The sequence below is a fragment of the Electrophorus electricus genome, unplaced genomic scaffold (genome assembly GCF_041902795.1).
Source record: "Electrophorus electricus isolate QZ-2024a unplaced genomic scaffold, ASM4190279v1 Scaffold213, whole genome shotgun sequence".
In the NCBI taxonomy this organism is placed as follows: Eukaryota; Metazoa; Chordata; class Actinopteri; order Gymnotiformes; family Gymnotidae; genus Electrophorus; species Electrophorus electricus.
In genome coordinates this window covers 20,001-27,500 of record NW_027658493.1, presented here as the reverse complement: position 1 = coordinate 27,500, position 7,500 = coordinate 20,001, and the positions used below count along the sequence as shown (strand labels likewise).

At 58.0% G+C, this 7,500-nt stretch overlaps 1 non-coding gene across 1 annotated transcript in view; it reads right to left on the bottom strand.

Moving 5' to 3' along the window:
* Positions 1–1,677, bottom strand: part of LOC145655317 (18S ribosomal RNA) — a 1,839-nt gene extending 162 nt beyond the window's left edge. The window contains exon 1 of the ribosomal RNA XR_014121465.1: positions 1–1,677. This exon is cut by the window's left edge and continues 162 nt beyond it. This is a non-coding gene — a ribosomal RNA (18S ribosomal RNA).
* Positions 1,678–7,500: the final 5,823 nt, after the last annotated feature.

The following is a 7,500-nucleotide window of genomic DNA, read 5'->3' as shown; positions in this document are numbered from 1 at the left end:
ACGGGCGGTGTGTACAAAGGGCAGGGACTTAATCAACGCGAGCTTATGACCCGCGCTTACTGGGAATTCCTCGTTCATGGGGAATAATTGCAATCCCCAGTCCCCATCACGAATGGGGTTCAGCGGATTACCCGCACCTCTCGGTGTAGGGTAGGCACACGCTGATCCAACCATTGTGGCGCGCGTGCAGCCCCGGACATCTAAGGGCATCACAGACCTGTTATTGCTCCATCTCGCGTGGCTGAACGCCACTTGTCCCTCTAAGAAGTTTGACGCCGACCGCGGAGGGCCGCGTAACTATTTAGCATGCCGGAGTCTCGTTCGTTATCGGAATTAACCAGACAAATCGCTCCACCAACTAAGAACGGCCATGCACCACCACCCACAGAATCGAGAAAGAGCTATCAATCTGTCAATCCTTTCCGTGTCCGGGCCGGGTGAGGTTTCCCGTGTTGAGTCAAATTAAGCCGCAGGCTCCACTCCTGGTGGTGCCCTTCCGTCAATTCCTTTAAGTTTCAGCTTTGCAACCATACTCCCCCCGGAACCCACAGACTCGTGGTTTCCCTCACGCTGCCCGGCGGGTCATGGGAATAACGCCGCCGGATCGCGGGTCGGCATAGTTTACGGTCGGAACTACGACGGTATCTGATCGTCTTCGAACCTCCGACTTTCGTTCTTGATTAATGAAAACATTCTTGGCAAATGCTTTCGCTTTCGTCCGTCTTGCGCCGGTCCAAGAATTTCACCTCTAGCGGCGCAATACGAATGCCCCCGGCCGTCCCTCTTAATCATGGCCCTGGTTCAGGAAACCCACAAAATAGAACCGGAGTCCTATTCCATTATTCCTAGCTCAGGTATTCAGGCGAGAAGCGGGCCCGCTTTGAACACTCTAATTTTTTCAAAGTAAACGCTCCGAGCCCCGTCCGGACACCCAGCCAAGGGCATCCGGGGGGCACCGGGAGACAGGGTCTGAGACAGGCGGTGGCACGCCTCGCGGCGGACCGCCAGCCCACTCCCGACATCCAACTACGAGCTTTTTAACTGCAGCAACTTTAATATACGCTATTGGAGCTGGAATTACCGCGGCTGCTGGCACCAGACTTGCCCTCCAATGGGTCCTCACCCATGGGTTTAGGATACGCTCATTCCGATTACAGGGCCTCGAAAGAGACCTGTATCGTTATTTTTCGTCACTACCTCCCCGTGTCGGGAATGGGTAATTTGCGCGCCTGCTGCCTTCCTTGGATGTGGTAGCCGTTTCTCAGGCTCCCTCTCCGGAATCGAACCCTGATTCCCCGTTACCCGTGGTCACCATGGTAGCCGACTATGGTACCATCGAAAGTTGATAGGGCAGACATTCGAATGAGACGTCGCCGCCGCGGAGGGCGCGCGATCGGCCCGAGGTTATCTAGAGTCACCAAAGCGGCCGGGGGGCCCGAGCCCCCCGGATGGGTTTTGGGTCTGATAAATGCACGCATCCCCCGAAGGGTCAGCGCTCGTTTGCATGTATTAGCTCTAGAATTACCACAGTTATCCGAGTAACGTGTGGAGCGATCAAAGGAACCATAACTGATTTAATGAGCCATTCGCAGTTTCACTGTACCGGCCGTGTGCACTTAGACCTGCATGGCTTAATCTTTGAGACAAGCATATGTTACTGGCAGGATCAACCAGGTAGTTTGCACCGTGGTCTGGGATGAACCACGAGTGACATCCGCCTCCCCTTCCGGGGGCTAGGAAGCAGCGGGTTGTAAGTGCGTGCGCCGTCAGGTCCAGACGCCATACAGGGCTACCCAGGACAGCTTCCGCGGCCAGTGTAAACGTGCTCGCGCACCGCCCTCTGGCCTTCGGACGCCGACCTCTCACCTTGATGCAAAGCTGTCCCATCCGGTCATGCCCGCACCGTACCCCGTCCACCTCCTCCGGAGGTGCGGACGGCCGACTCCAGGTGCTTTCGGCGTTCCCTCTCTTCACGCCGTTTTGATTTTCGTGGGCCGCTGGTGGGGGGACAAGGGAAAGACCTCGTCGAATTCCCTCCCCCCTAGCCTCGCTCAACCTACGTTTCGTGATGTAACCAAGAAGAGTGATTCGTGGGCCCAGGTAGTTTTGAAGAGGAGGCCAACAAAGCAGGGCACTCCCTTCCTCCCAAACCACAGACACCAGTATAGGACAACTGAGTAGACAGACTGGCCGTCTGAGTCTCCCCCAGAGAGTTCTGGGATGGGTTACAAATAACCCCCACCCCCCATCAGAGGCTTGACCCGCTAGAACCAGGGAGGATCTGTCAAAACCGCTCTCCACATCAGAAGTTCTGGATCAGCCGGGGCTGGTCGGCAGACGTCCACCTAAGGCCGTGGCCTAACCCCGTGTGGGGGGATAGCGCTCGCACCCGTACACGTGGACACCCGCTCGTCAAATGGCTGGCTCCTCACTTACCGTAGGGGGAATGGTTTGCCTACCCCTGGCGGGTCTGGTACTCCACTCTACCAAACAAGGAAGCAACACACCAATAGACCCCTGCAACACCGGGCAGCTTTGGGCAGTGTCACTACACTCCTCCTTGTTCTTCACGTTCCTTCCGTGGTGATTTTTTTTTTTTTTTCGTGGCCATTGCCGTGCATGGCTTCCCCATCGCTTTGCATGCTCTCCATTGCCTCGTGCTGCTTCACCATTGGTCTCACCTGGAGACCGAAGCCGCTCTCCCAGTAACCCGATGGTACCTGGCCAGAAAACCCCGTGCCCGATTTCATCTAGGACAAGGGCCAAACCACAGACCGTGCCCGTCCAGGGTCAACCCCTGGTCGGACAGGCCTGGTGGGTCGATACCATGGATGTGGCAGGCCGACGAGAATCCACTGGTACATTTACAAACACGCCCACCCTGGTGGCATGGCTGTACGACCCATCGTCGAAGCACGCTGCGGCGGACTGAGCCATTGGATCCAGTTGCCTGGGCGTACACTCAGCCCAACAGACGCACTCGGGTCGGGGAGAGCAAAGCAGACTGTGTGCCTGGATGTGCCCACTTCCATAGGGGAATCGGCATGATGGTTCACTTAACCCGAGGAGGGCTCCCCTCGCGGGATAAGCACCCCCCTCGGGGGATGGGGGGGGGGGGGGGGCATCCAGAGCACACCACTTTCCGGTAGGGGACAGGCGTTTGATCATGTGTCCGAGGGAGAGCTCCCCTTGCCGGCCGAACACCCCTCGGACTCCCCTTGGGCTTCCAGAGAACGCCACTGGATGAATTTAGTGCTTGGACCCCATTGATTCTCTTTGCTCTCCCATATACCCGACGGGACCTATTTGCAAAACCCCGTGCCAACCAGACCTCCAGGAAGGGGGCTGGCGGCTAACCATGCCCAGCAGGGTGCACCCTGGTCGGACACTTTGGGAGGGTCGAGAGCCTGGAAGTGCCACCCGGGGGAGTAATTCTGATTTCCGTTTTAATGCACTCAGGGACAGCCCGAGGACCTCTGTAGTGCACCTGAGGCGGACTGAGCCGTCGGGTCCAGGGGTCTGGAGTTCGGAACCTCCAGGGTTCACCTGGCTGTTCTCTTAGCCCGGCAGGGTGCACCCTGGTCGGACACTTTGGGAGGGTCGAGAGCCTGGATGTGCCACCCCGACGAGTAATGAGTTTTCCCTTCGTATCTCTTCCGGACCAGGTCCGATTCGCACGAAACTCGCTGGGCATGGCCAGGAGCGCCCCCTGCTGCCCACGCCACCGTCCCCGCGCTTCTACTCCCGAGGGCCGAGGAGACAGCGAAGCGTGGGTCGGGTCGCCTGCTTCCAGGGTCTCCCTGGTACTCTCCAGTCTCCCGAGTCCATCGGGTCCGACCTCGTATTTTTAGCCCAGACGGGGAATGAGAAAGGGGCCCCCGACCGCCCGAGGGCGGGCGCTCGCTTCTCAGCCTAGGAACGTCCGATTCCCACGAAACTTTTACGCCAGACGTTCCTGGCAGCGAGCGCGTTCAAAGGTGACCCGCGCTGCTTCTCTCCTCCCAAGGGCCGAAGAGATATTCGTCTTCAAACCCGACCGGCCCTGTGTTTGCCGCCCCGGCGGTTTTAAAAAATCATAGCGTAAAAACGGTGGGTGCGCTTCGCCTGCCGCTTGGACAGCGTTAAACGGCAGCCCCGGCTCTTTCCAAAGGGCCCTCAACCGACTTTCTGCTCCCAAGGAGCCCAGAGATATGAAACCGATAAATCAAAACCCCGTGCCAACCAGACCTCCAGGAAGGGGGCTGGCGGCTAACCATGCCCGGCAGGGTGCACCCTGGTCGGACGCTTTGGGAGGGTCGAGAGCCTGGATGTGCCACCCCGACGAGTAATGAGTTTTCCCTTCGTATCTCTTCCGGACCAGGTCCGATTCGCACGAAACTCGCTGGGCATGGCCAGGAGCGCCCCCTGCTGCCCACGCCACCGTCCCCGCGCTTCTACTCCCGAGGGCCGAGGAGACAGCGAAGCGTGGGTCGGGTCGCCTGCTTCCAGGGTCTCCCTGGTACTCTCCAGTCTCCCGAGTCCATCGGGTCCGACCTCGTATTTTTAGCCCAGACGGGGAATGAGAAAGGGGCCCCCGACCGCCCGAGGGCGGGCGCTCGCTTCTCAGCCTAGGAACGTCCGATTCCCACGAAACTTTTACGCCAGACGTTCCTGGCAGCGAGCGCGTTCAAAGGTGACCCGCGCTGCTTCTCTCCTCCCAAGGGCCGAAGAGATATTCGTCTTCAAACCCGACCGGCCCTGTGTTTGCCGCCCCGGCGGTTTTAAAAAATCATAGCGTAAAAACGGTGGGTGCGCTTCGCCTGCCGCTTGGACAGCGTTAAACGGCAGCCCCGGCTCTTTCCAAAGGGCCCTCAACCGACTTTCTGCTCCCAAGGAGCCCAGAGATATGAAACCGAAAAATCAAAACCCCGTGCCAACCAGACCTCCAGGAAGGGGGCTGGCGGCTAACCATGCCCGGCAGGGTGCACCCTGGTCGGACGCTTTGGGAGGGTCGAGAGCCTGGATGTGCCACCCCGACGAGTAATGAGTTTTCCCTTCGTATCTCTTCCGGACCAGGTCCGATTCGCACGAAACTCGCTGGGCATGGCCAGGAGCGCCCCCTGCTGCCCACGCCACCGTCCCCGCGCTTCTACTCCCGAGGGCCGAGGAGACAGCGAAGCGTGGGTCGGGTCGCCTGCTTCCAGGGTCTCCCTGGTACTCTCCAGTCTCCCGAGTCCATCGGGTCCGACCTCGTATTTTTAGCCCAGACGGGGAATGAGAAAGGGGCCCCCGACCGCCCGAGGGCGGGCGCTCGCTTCTCAGCCTAGGAACGTCCGATTCCCACGAAACTTTTACGCCAGACGTTCCTGGCAGCGAGCGCGTTCAAAGGTGACCCGCGCTGCTTCTCTCCTCCCAAGGGCCGAAGAGATATTCGTCTTCAAACCCGACCGGCCCTGTGTTTGCCGCCCCGGCGGTTTTAAAAAATCATAGCGTAAAAACGGTGGGTGCGCTTCGCCTGCCGCTTGGACAGCGTTAAACGGCAGCCCCGGCTCTTTCCAAAGGGCCCTCAACCGACTTTCTGCTCCCAAGGAGCCCAGAGATATGAAACCGAAAAATCAAAACCCCGTGCCAACCAGACCTCCAGGAAGGGGGCTGGCGGCTAACCATGCCCGGCAGGGTGCACCCTGGTCGGACGCTTTGGGAGGGTCGAGAGCCTGGATGTGCCACCCCGACGAGTAATGAGTTTTCCCTTCGTATCTCTTCCGGACCAGGTCCGATTCGCACGAAACTCGCTGGGCATGGCCAGGAGCGCCCCCTGCTGCCCACGCCACCGTCCCCGCGCTTCTACTCCCGAGGGCCGAGGAGACAGCGAAGCGTGGGTCGGGTCGCCTGCTTCCAGGGTCTCCCTGGTACTCTCCAGTCTCCCGAGTCCATCGGGTCCGACCTCGTATTTTTAGCCCAGACGGGGAATGAGAAAGGGGCCCCCGACCGCCCGAGGGCGGGCGCTCGCTTCTCAGCCTAGGAACGTCCGATTCCCACGAAACTTTTACGCCAGACGTTCCTGGCAGCGAGCGCGTTCAAAGGTGACCCGCGCTGCTTCTCTCCTCCCAAGGGCCGAAGAGATATTCGTCTTCAAACCCGACCGGCCCTGTGTTTGCCGCCCCGGCGGTTTTAAAAAATCATAGCGTAAAAACGGTGGGTGCGCTTCGCCTGCCGCTTGGACAGCGTTAAACGGCAGCCCCGGCTCTTTCCAAAGGGCCCTCAACCGACTTTCTGCTCCCAAGGAGCCCAGAGATATGAAACCGAAAAATCAAAACCCCGTGCCAACCAGACCTCCAGGAAGGGGGCTGGCGGCTAACCATGCCCGGCAGGGTGCACCCTGGTCGGACGCTTTGGGAGGGTCGAGAGCCTGGATGTGCCACCCCGACGAGTAATGAGTTTTCCCTTCGTATCTCTTCCGGACCAGGTCCGATTCGCACGAAACTCGCTGGGCATGGCCAGGAGCGCCCCCTGCTGCCCAGGCCTGGCTCTGGGCCTGGGCACACTTCATTCACTTTGTACCTTTAAATCATACTACTACTACCACCAGACTTCCAGGCCCAAGAGGTCAAACACAGTCATGCCCAGCAAAGTAGCTCTGGGCCTGGGCACACTTCATTCACTTTGTACCTTTAAATCATACTACTACTACCACCAGACTTCCAGGCCCAAGAGGTCAAACACATTCATGCCCAGCAAAGTAGCTCTGGGCCTGGGCACACTTCAATCACTTTGTGCCTTTAAATCATACTACTACTACCAGACTTCCAGGCCCAAGAGGTCAAACACAGTCATGCCCAGCAAAGTAGCTCTGGGCCTGGGCACACTTCATTCACTTTGTGCCTTTAAATCATACTACTACTACCACCAGAATTCCAGGGCCAAGAGGTCACACAGTCATACACAGCAAAGTAGCTCTGGGCCTGGGCACACTTCAAGAAGTTTGACCCTTTATATAAGCCTAGAAATAGACTTCCAGAGCCAAGAGGTCAAACACAGTCATGCACAGCAAAGTAGCTCTGGGCCTGGGCACACTTCAATCAATTTGTGCCTTTAAATCATACTACTACTACTACCAGACTTCCAGGCCCAAGAGGTCAAACACAGTCATGCCCAGCAAAGTAGCTCTGGGCCTGGGCACACTTCAAGAAGTTTGACCCTTTATATAAGCCTAGAAATAGACTTCCAGGCCCAAGAGGTCAAACACAGTCATGCCCAGCAAAGTAGCTCTGGGCCTGGGCACACTTCATTCACTTTGGACCTTTAAATCATACTACTACTACTACTACTACTACCAGACTTCCAGGCCCAAGAGGTCAAACACAGTCATGCCCAGCAAAGTAGATCTGGGCCTGGGCACACTTCAATCACTTTGTGCCTTTAAATCATACTACTACTACCACCAGACTTCCAGGCCCTGGATGTCACACCTTCATGCCTAGCAAGGTTGCTTTACACCTGCGCACACTTCAGACCGTTTCA